Here is an 11563-nt window from a genome sequence, read left to right as displayed (position 1 = left end):
TAAAAATTAAAAACATTTTATGTATATTTTAAATCCAAACTTAAAAAAATTTAATAAATATTGACATCTAGTTAATGATTTGAATTCTAAAATATATAAGGAGATAGTAGTAATCTGTGATTTACCATAAATATGGTAAACACACACACACACACACACACACAGTGACTTAATAGATGGAAGGAACAATGGAAGTCAATAAATCAAGTGTAATACAATATTAATGGTATAATCTGCATGGTTGGTGTAAAGATGCTCTCTGTAAGATGTTGCAATCTTTGCTATATATTTTTTAAGTTATCATAATAAAAAGTTGCAGAAAAAGATAATAATTATAATATTGAAACATCCAATAACAAACTGGAAGTTAGATTAATTCATGCAAAGAATGTCATTTATTTCATTTTGCTGCATTTATCAAAGATGTTTTTGCTTTGTTCTGTTTTGTCTTTCATGCTTGGTGAACACAATATACTGCTTCACCCACAAGTAAGTACCTTCACAGAAGAAGGAATTCACTTTATTTTAGTCTTCATCTACTGTTGGGATTTCATTCTCAAAATTGTCCTTTATTTATTTTCTCGCATTGCTGACCTACTTCAGAAATATTGTATTATTCCCTGAACGTTGCATCATACCTAAATATCACTGTTGGGAATATATGCTCCAACTAGTGAATGTATTATTAACCAGAGCAAACATTTTATTTCTATATTTATATGAATAAAATTGTGGACAAGCATGAAAGTCTCTAAAAAATTCCTCTTGTGGGACGCCTGGGTGGCGCAGTTGGTTAAACGACTGCCTCCGGCTCAGGGCGTGATCCTGGAGTCCCGGGATCGAGTCCCACATCAGGCTCCCAGCTCCATGGGGAGTCGGCTTCGCTCTCTGACCTTCTCCTCGCTCATTCTCTCTCTCACTGTCTCTCTCTCTCAAATAAATAAAATAAAATCTTTTAAAAAAAATTCCTTTAAAAAAAAATTCCTCTTGTAACTAAGTTTATTTAGTTGAATATTCAATTCTTATTTATTTATTTATTTATTTGACAGAGAGATCACAAGTAGGCAGAGAGGCAGGCAGAGAGAGAGAGAGAGGAAGGGAAACAGGCTCCCTGCTGAACAGAGAGTCTGATGAGGGGCTGGATCCCAGGGTCCTGGGATCATGACCTGAGCCGAAGGCAGAGACTTTAATCCACTGAGCCACACAGGTGCCCCTGAATACTCAGTTCTTATTACACAATTTAAACTTTACAGAAATGATTTGATTATCATTACACAAGTTACTAAAAGACTATGTGAAAAAAAAATCTGAAGAAAGTTACAACATATTTTGCAAACACATTTTTTTTAAGATTTTATTTTATTTATTTGTCAGAGAGAGAGAGAGAGATCACACGTAGGCAGAGAGAGAGGAGGAAGCGGGCTCCCTGCAGGGAGCCCGATACGGGGCTCAATCGCAGGACCCTGAGATCATGACCCGAGCCGAAGGCAGAGGCTTAACCCACTGAGCCACCCAGGTGCCCTGCAAACACATTTTTTTAAGTAATTTTTCAGGGTTGGCCCTGGGATGATGAATTGGGATATTTTGTAAATTATATCACTTTCAATAATTTGGGTTGCACTTAGAGTCTAAATTTTGCAGTAATGTTTATGTAACATACTGTGACTTATCTCTTTGTCAAACCATTTTCAAGATTTGGTATTAAGCATACAAGTTTATGCTACTTGGGTTTAAAACATACTTAATCCTATTCTAAAAATGTTATACACTTTATTTCTTTACTTTTTACAGCTTATGGGGTGGGGTGGGGCTGACTTATGGCAATCCTCTTTTTACTGGACCCAGAGTTTAAAGGACTTTTCAAGTTTCTAAAGCCATTATTTAGCAGAAACAGACTTTTACACCAAGTCAATATAACCCTTGAACTCTTAAATGTTCAGTAGAATTGCTAGTTCTTAAAACCATACGTTCTTCATTTTTTTTTCCCTAAAACTTTCCCATACATGAGTTTTTCAATCATTATTTGTCTTTTTGCAGAATAGTATGTTTTCAAATAATCATGCCAGGAAGGATAAATGGGCAATAATACATCTTACAAATCCTTTTATATTTTTATAATATTATTCTATCTTTTCCATTTGAAGAGATACTTTATTATTACAATAATACCAACATTGAATCCTACTATTAGTATAATAACAGGCAATTGACCTGCCTGAAATCAGTCTTCATCTACAAATGATAAAACTGATATCCATCTAATCCATAGGATTGCTTTAAGAACTTAATTATAGGGGCACCCGGGTGGCTCATTGGGTTAGAGCCTCTGCCTCCGGCTCAGGTCATGATCCCAGAGTCCTGGGATCAAGCCCCACATCAGGCTCTTCGCTCAGTGGGAGTCTGCTTCCCCCTCTCTCTCTGCCTGCCTCTCTGCCTACATGTGATCTCTCTGTCAAATAAATAAATAAAATCTTTAAAAAAAAGAATTTAATTATATATCCTTATGAAGAAGACATGTAATCAACTGTAGATCACAATAATTATTTTTCCAATGTATTATTATCTTTGTCCATAAAAGTAACACAGCTGTTGTTCTCATTATTTTCATTAATATCTTGGTAGAGAATTCTTCAGTTATCCCTCAAAACTCTCAAAAGTTTCTACATTTGCTTCAGGTAATGTAAATAATAGAATTCTGAAACCCTTTGTTTCTTTTGAAGATAACTTTGTCTCTACCTTCTATTGTTCCCTGGACACTACCTACAGAAAATTTTCCTCTGTTTTTCTTTATTCTTTTTTTCTTTTTCCCACCATGATGCATTTATGTATGGCTTGCTTATAAATTTTATATTTAATATTTTTACACTATACACTAAGAACTATTATTTTTAATTAAGGAAAATTTTCCTTTCTTTTAAGTATCATAATTGCTTTTATTTAAATTGATATAGATGCTTCTCATAAAATTTTTCATAGGCTGGATTTAAAATTTCTCACCTAAATATCTGGCACCAACTTTTTTTTCATTCCAAGTTTTTATTTAAATTCCAGTTAGTGAACATATAGTGTAATATTAGTTTTAGGTATAGAAATTAGTGATTCATCATTGACATACAACATCCAGTGCTCATCACAACAAGTGCCCTCCTTAATCTCCACCACCCATTTAACCCATCCCTTCAACCACCTCTCCTCTAGCAACCTTCAGTTTGTTCTCTAAATTTAAGAGTCTGTTTTATGGTTTGTCTTTCTCTTTTTTCTTCCCTATGTTTATTTTTTTTTGTTTCTTAAATTCCACAGTCATATGGTATTTGTCTTTCTCTGTCTTAATTTACTTAGCATAACACTCTCTGGCTCCATCCACATCATTACAAATAAGAAGATTTCATTCTTTTTGATGGCTGAGTAATATTTCATTCATACACACACACACACACACACACACACACACCCCACATTTATTTATCCATTCATCAGTCAATGGACATTTGGGTTCTTTCCATAATGTTGGTATTTTTAAATTTTTTTTCTTTTTTTTTAAATTTAAATTCAATTAAATAACATATAATGTATTATTAGTTTCAGAGGTATATATCAGTGATTCATCAGTCTTATATAATACTCAGGGCTCATTATACCATGGGCCTCCCCCTTAATGTCTATCACCCAGTTATCCCACCCCCCACCTCCCACTCCTCTTCCAGGAACTCTGTTTGTTTCCTATGATTAAGGAATCATAGGATGAAACCTTCTCTGGTTTCATCTTGTTTTATTTTTTTGCTCTCTTCTCCTATAATCCTCTGTTTTGTTTCTTAAATTCTACTTATCAGTGAGATCATATGATGATTTTGTTTCTCCAATTGACTTATTTTGCTTAGCATAGTATGCTCCAGTTCCATCCATGTTGTTGCAAATGGCAAAATGGCAAGATTTCTTTTTTGGATGGCTGAGTATGATCATATATATATATATATATATATATATATATATATGATCACATCTTTATCCATTCCTCTGCTGAAGGCCATCTGGGCTATTGAAGGACATTGCTGCTATAAACATTGAGGTGCAGGTGACTCTTTAGATCACTACGTTTGTATCTTTGGGGTAAATACCAAGTAGTGTAATTCATGGGTGATAGGGTAGCTCTACTTTCAACTTTTAGAGGAAACTCTGTACTGTTTTCCAGAGTGGTTGACCCAGCTTGCATTCCCACCAATAGTGCAAGATGGTTCCCCTTTCTCCACATCCTCACCAACATCTGTCAATTTCTGGCTTGTTAATTTTAGCCATTCTGATTAGTATGAGGTAGTATCTCATTGATGCCAAGTGATGTTGAGCATTTTTTCATGTGTCTGTTGGCCATTTGTATATAACCTTTGGAGAAATATCTATTCGTGCCTTCTGCCCATTTCTTAATTAAATTATTTGTTCTTAGGTGTTGAGTTTGATAAGTTCTTTATACTAGCCCTTTATCTGATACATCATTTACAAATATCTTCTCCCATTCTGCTGGTTTTCTTTTGGTTTTGTTGACTGTTTCCTTTGCTGTGCAAAAGTCTTTTATCTTGATGAAGTACCAATAGTTCACTTTTGCCTTTGTCTTCTATACCACTAATTCTTTCTGCCTCATTTATCCTAGCAGTTAGAGCCTCCTTTTTTTTTAATTGCATCTCATCAATATACTTTTTAAATTTCTGTTTTTCTGAAAATAAATAAATTGGGAAAAAATATATACTTTTTAAATTTCAAATTAGTTAAATTTTAGTTGTTTTATTTCTCCAGAAAGGGATTCTCTAGTGTCTTCTATGCTTTTTTTTTTCCCCTATGCTTCCCTTTTCTATGCTTTTTATCTGTATCTTCTAAATATACAAGCTGGTATCTTTATAATCATTATTCTGAACTTTAGTTCCAATATCTTACTAATGTCCATATTGATTAGGTCCCTGGCAGTCAGTACTGCCTCTTGTTCTCTTTTTTCAAGTTATTTTTTCCATTTTGTCATTCTGTCAGAGAATAGATGAACAAGAGAGCAAAATTCTAAAATGGCAACAATGACCTCAGAGAAATATACACTAAAAATATAGAAGGGACCCAAAACCAAAAATAAATAAATAAAATTTTAAAAAACAATAGAAAGGAAAGAAAAATAAAAGAGAGAATACAATCAGATAGATGAACCGAGTAATAGAATTGCTCTTATATGTATTTTGGTCTGTTTGTTAGAAAATTAGATCCCAAATTGTAATGAAAGAAAACTTATATATGTACAAAAATAAAATTAAATATAATGAAAGGATAGAATGTAACTGAAAAAGTGAAAATTAAAAGACAAGAAAAAAACAACATAACAACAGTAACAGTAAAAAGATAAGGGATATAAATAGGTGAACAGAACAGAACAATACACTATATCCCGAGTGTATTTTGGTCAATTTGTTAGAAGAAATTACGTCTCAAAATTGTAAAGAAAGAAAAACTTGTATAGATATATATCTTATATATATGTATAAATATGATATATATATAAAACTTACATATATCAAAATAAAAGTAAATATGTTGAAAGGATAGAATATAACTATGAAGATGAGAATAAAAAAAGATGAAAATTTTAAAATGTCTTCAACAAAACAAAACAACAAAAAACAAACAAAACAAAACAAAACAAAAACAAAACAAAACAAAAAAAGAGAATATGATCGACAGGTGAATAGACCAGAGCCATACACTAGATTTTGGTTGTATGTTGGTCTGTTAGAAGAAACTGGATCCCAAAATTGTAAAGAAAGAAAACCTCATGTATATGTACAAAAATAAGATAAAATACAATGAAGGGATAGAATGTAACTATAAAAACGGAAATTGAAAAGAAGATTTAGAAGAGAGAATTGAAAAATAAGAAATTGTTTGAAAAAGGAAAGAGAAAAAAAAATTAAAGTTAAAATTGAAAGACCAAAGAGTCATGGCTGGGGGCAGGGGACAAGCATGAATTCTATGTGCTGTATTTTCCTGGACCTGGAGTTTTGCAGTTCTCATTGATTTGTAAACTTGGTCTTGGCTGAATGTTCTTGCTGATCTTCTTGCAGAGGGCCTGTTGCTTTGATTCTTGAGTTTATTTGCCCTGGGAAGAATTGCACCACCCTGGCCAGAAGGGCAGGCCAAATAATCTGCTTCAGATTGCTGTATGTTGATTTTTTTTTCCTTGAGGGCTCTCCGCTGAACTTTAGAGGATAAGAATGAAAATGGCAATTTCCCAATCTCTGGCCCTGGAACCAAGAGCTAGGGGTCCAACTCCCTAGTACAACCTGAAAGAAGAACAATCACTTCTGTCTCCCTGGTCTCTCTCACACTCTATGCTCAACCAGCCTGTGACTTGAGAGTTTCTATCTCAGGCACATGGCCCTGTTTTGAGTCTCCAAACCCTGCAGACTCCTGTGGCTCACTTCTATGCTGCTCCTCCTTCTGGGGACAAAGGGAGGGTCTTGCTTATTTTGCCACTTGTTGGGTCCCTGCTCACACAACATTGGCCCGACTATGTATGGTTTGTGTTTTACGACAACCCTAAGCTAAGATCCCATTCCTGGCCTTACTGATTGCAACCATCTTCCCCACTCCAATGCCTGGAAAATCTGTAGCACTCAGGTATCCTCCATCTTCCCGTGACCCTAAGGATTCTTTGACCACACGGTCCCAGCTAGGGTCCTGCCTCCACTTAACCATCTGGGTAACATCCCTAACTGGAGCAGACTTCTTAGAGTTCTGATTTTGTGCTCTGCTAATATATCACCTTCTGGCAGCCAGTTTATGAAGGCTTCTTCCGCCCATGGTCTATCTTCCCATGTAGTGTCTCAAATTCACTTCTCTACACTCCTAACTTGCAGAAAGTGGTCACTTTTCTATTTGTAAAGTTGAAGGTATTCTTTTCGTAGATCTCCAGTTGAGTTCCATAGGTGTTCAGAATGATTTGATAGTTATCTAGCAGAATTCCTGGTATCAGATGAAAATAAGGTCTTTTATTCCTCCTACATATTGGACTCCTCCCCCTAATCGTGCTATTGTTGATAATGCTGCTATAAACATCAGGGTGCATGTCCATGTCTCCTTCAAATCAGTATTTTTATATCCTTTGGGTAAATATTAGTAGTACAATTGCTGGGTTATAGGGTATTTTTATATTTTACCAGTCATTTTTCATTTTGAATATCTAATAAAATAGTTTTCAGTAACACAGTAGGACTTTTAAAGTGGCCCATTTCTACTTTGTTTTTTCTTTAACAATTAAAAAAAAATGCTACTACTTATATAATGCTTATCACATGTAAGCTGGCTTTCTGAATGTTTTGATTTATTAATCTAGTTTAACACCTAGCAAGAAATAGTAAATTAAAAACCTTGAGTTTATCAGTATACTGGGTATGTACACTGCCCTTGTCTCCCTTCAATGTCTATTTTGCTTTTGATAAAATGATAAAATTAGCTATTATATAGATTTCATAGTCAGAAGATAACTGGTAGACTCTGCTTACCTATTGAGGTTGTGTGATTTACTTTTCCTTTTGCAAATTGATTCACTCATGAAAAAGAGAGAATTTACTTATTTGTTTGTTTGTTTATCCTGAATTTATCTTCGATTAAAGAAGCTATAAAAACAATATAGAAAACTGTTTTGTACCGCTCTTTCTTAGGCTAAGAATAGCATCTTACAAAACCTTAGTAACTTGATCAAGACAAAGAATTTCACATTGATTCAATACAATTAACTACACTACAGACCTTATTGAAATGTCAACAGTGTTCCTCCTACTGATTCTTTCTTTTTTTCCAGTATCTTATGCAGAATCCCACAGTCCATGTAATTGTCGCCTCTCTTTTATTTCCTTCTATTCATCACATTTTATCAATCTTGTTATTTGTGAAAAGCAGTAGTCAGATATTTTGTTAAATGTCCCTGAATTTGTGTTTGTCTGATATTTTCACCTGATTTGGATGAAATTATTTATTTTTGGGCAAAAATACCATAGAAACTATAGTGGATTCTTCTTGATGTATCATGTTCACAATGTGACTTGCTTTTTATTACCTGTGATGTCAACTTATCATTGGGTTAAGGTGGTATCTGCTGGTTGAGAATTTATGTCTTAAGGGATCTGAGATGGGAAAATGTTTTTCAAAAAGCAGGACTTGAAAAGTTTACCATCCTTGACCCTTTGTGTTAGCTCACCTCACTTTCAAAGTGGGAATGAGACAAGATGTACATACAAGACTATTTCCATAATCTCCACATTAGAGCAACCCTCCCCATCTCCCACACACTTCATCCTATCTTTATTGTGAAACCAAAGCCATAACAGAGAGAGGATGAAGACAGAGTGGTTCAGGTTAGGCATGGAGGCATAGAATACACAAATGTATATCAAAGATGTCCAAAACATGCTATTCATAAGAATAACTTGGGGAACTTTTTGAATACAGGGTCCTGAGAACATTCCATGAATATCCAGATTCATTTCCTCTGGTCCAGATCTGAAAGCCACCCCTCTAATTAGAACAGCAACAGCTAAGGAAAAAAAAAAAAATACCAGGGCTGTGTGATGAATAAGAAAATAACAAGGAAAGGCCTCTGGTTTCCTGGCTCATGCAAGTCCTTTGACAAATGCAGTGTCACAAGGTTGTGTAGGGCTGAGAGAGTAAGAGAATCTTCCTCTATGAACCTTATTTATTTCCTCAATTTTGGCACTGATCTTTTTTCCCATTATTTTTAATAGAGATTTTAATTGATAACCTTCATAACATTCGAACTTTATTTTATTGACCAGAATGTTCTGAAATCTCACTATAGCAATACGAAATCCTCTCAGCTTAAATAAGGTATGGTTTCCTCAAATCTGATTCAGGAATTCTGTTTGTATAGGTCATAGGCTTATCATTAGGACTAATTGCTTAAAGAGAATCTAACAAGGGAAAGGGGATAGTTAGAACTAAGCAAAAATGATTTCTGAGAGCAAAGAATGTTTCAGATGAAAGTCAGAGTTCAATAACATTTTATTTCCGAGAATTAGAATTAATGTAATTTTATTAAAATATGTTTTATGATTTTAAAGTAAATAACTCCATCTATTCATTCATTTACACACACACATCAACACACTCTTCCATTAAGTGTCTTAAAATAAGAAATGTTTCCTTAATTCTTACCAAATTGGAAATTGACATGAGTAGTGAAAGCAAATTGATAGTTATAATTTATAATTTTTATTTATAAAACAATTTCAAAGTATTCAATAATAATTGGCACTCAAGTATTTTTATCATCAAGGGAATTATATATGGATAGAAATATTAATACACAAAAGCAATTACAAAACATTATTTTCCATTATTTTAGTGCAGAATAATACCATATACTATTCATATTTTCCTTATGTACCTGCCCATTACTTTCGAATATCTATTTGCTAAATTCTTGTTACATTTCCAGGTTTTTCCCCTCTCTTTTGAACTGCTAGAACTTATTCTTTTATGTCTTCTTTTACCATATCTTTGTTACAAAATTAACTTTAGGATTAAGGTATCACAAAATGATTTTTTTAATGAAAGCTTTTATACCTTAAAATATTACAGCATAACAAATATATCTGTCTTTTTCTTTTCCCCATATAAACTTCTACTGCCTAACCCTAGTGACACATCTTCCATGAGACAGAAATTTTCTTGCCAGTTCAGATGTGTTTAAGAATCATTGAACTCCTAAATACCTTCATTTTTATTGTCCAGTCACTGATAATATTTTTTTGGTCATTTATTCCAATTTGTCCCTGAATAACTACTAGATCTTGGTGATTAGTTAATTAAGCTCTTCTCCTATAATGAACAATTCTAGAAGATTTAGTGGAGGTAATCTTCTACACCTTTATGTTGACACTGCCTGTGTATTTTGAAGCTTTATTTTAGATTTCTCTTAGTGAAAAATCAGTAAAGTATAGGGAAAAGTTACCTTGATTCTTTTTTTTTTTTTTTAGTTTTTTTTTTCCCCAATTTATTTATTTTCAGAAAAGCATTATTCATTATTTTTTCACCACACCCAGTGCTCCATGCAAGCTGTGCCCTCTATAATACCCACCACCTGGTACCCCAACCTCCCACCCCCCCCGCCACTTCAAACCCCTCAGACTGTTTTTCAGACACTTACCTTGATTCTGATATTATTTGTTCATATCTTCATATAACTACTCATTTCTGTATGATTTGGTATAAAGGGCTTATCCCTCTGATGTTTTGTTTTTGAAACTAAGATATTTGTTATGATAATTAATTGAGATAACAAATGTAAAACTTATAGCATAATATCTAGGCCATAGTAAGTGTTCGGTAAGTATTAATATATTTTCCAGATTATTTCAGCTGCTTACTAAGGAGCCCAAAATTTAATACTATGGACTACAAATAACTATAAAGAACTACTTACATAATACTAAGAACTACAAAGAGCAGAGCAGCATATGTGGTGTTCAACAATTATGGCATGCAAGGAAGCAATGTCAGCAAGCAATGTGAAGTTGTGTGCCAGCCATGAAAGTTGTGCTGATGAGCTCTGGATATGCAGCAGTGACCTAGGTAAAGCCTGTCCTTAAGTAGTGAACTTTGCAAAGTTTGGGTATAGAAAAAATCCTAAAAACACAATGAATAAATTTCAAAGTATATAACCAACTTTATTGCACAATAAACTTTTTAGAAGTATACAAATATGAAGTACAGTTTGTAAACTAGATGAACTTACTTCAAACAACTTAACTCAACAATATTTATTACACCTCTGTATTATAAAGGGCAACATCCACAAGAAACCTGAAAATATTCAAATTTAACAAAATCCTTGTATAATCTCTTCTGGATTTATCACATGTTGCTTTCCACCAATAAGTATGTGTCTTATTTTGCCTTTAATGTTATACGTCTGTATTTAACTTCTATCATTTTTGCTCAAATGGTTCAGTTTGCTCTTTTTCCTTATTTCTGTTGGGAGAAATCCTTTAAATTTCCCCATAACCTTAAAAGGTCATGAGTGATTAAAATGTCCTTAAAGTTCAAAAACACCATGATAGACTTTTATAAAACCATAGGGTGGTATAAAAAACAAGAGTTTACAATCCATGATAGAATGGTTCTTAATATGTCTGAAAGAACAAGAGTGGATTTTCCAACTATGGAGATTTTATATCTTTCTGCTTTTGTAGACAGCAACAAATGAACTAAATGTGGGGGGAAAAAAGAATAAGAGAGAGAGAGACAAATAAAAATATTTGTGTGTATGTGTACATGCATGCATGCATGTGTGCACGCATGATATAAACATAGAAGTGGAAAAATACAGAACAAGGACCACTGGTAATAAAAAAAATACAAAGATGATTACTTCATATTGAAATTAGTGCCACCTTAAAGTATATGTATAACATTTTTTGGCCTGAGTTTCTCAAATAATGAAAAATGTGAAAAAATTCTCAAATAGTGAAAAAAATAATAATACTTAACATTTATAGACCTATAGATTTACACTAAC

Source organism: Neovison vison, chromosome 11 (genome assembly GCF_020171115.1).
Source record: "Neovison vison isolate M4711 chromosome 11, ASM_NN_V1, whole genome shotgun sequence".
NCBI lineage: Eukaryota > Metazoa > Chordata > Mammalia > Carnivora > Mustelidae > Neogale > Neogale vison.
Note: the sequence above shows the minus strand (reverse complement) of the source record.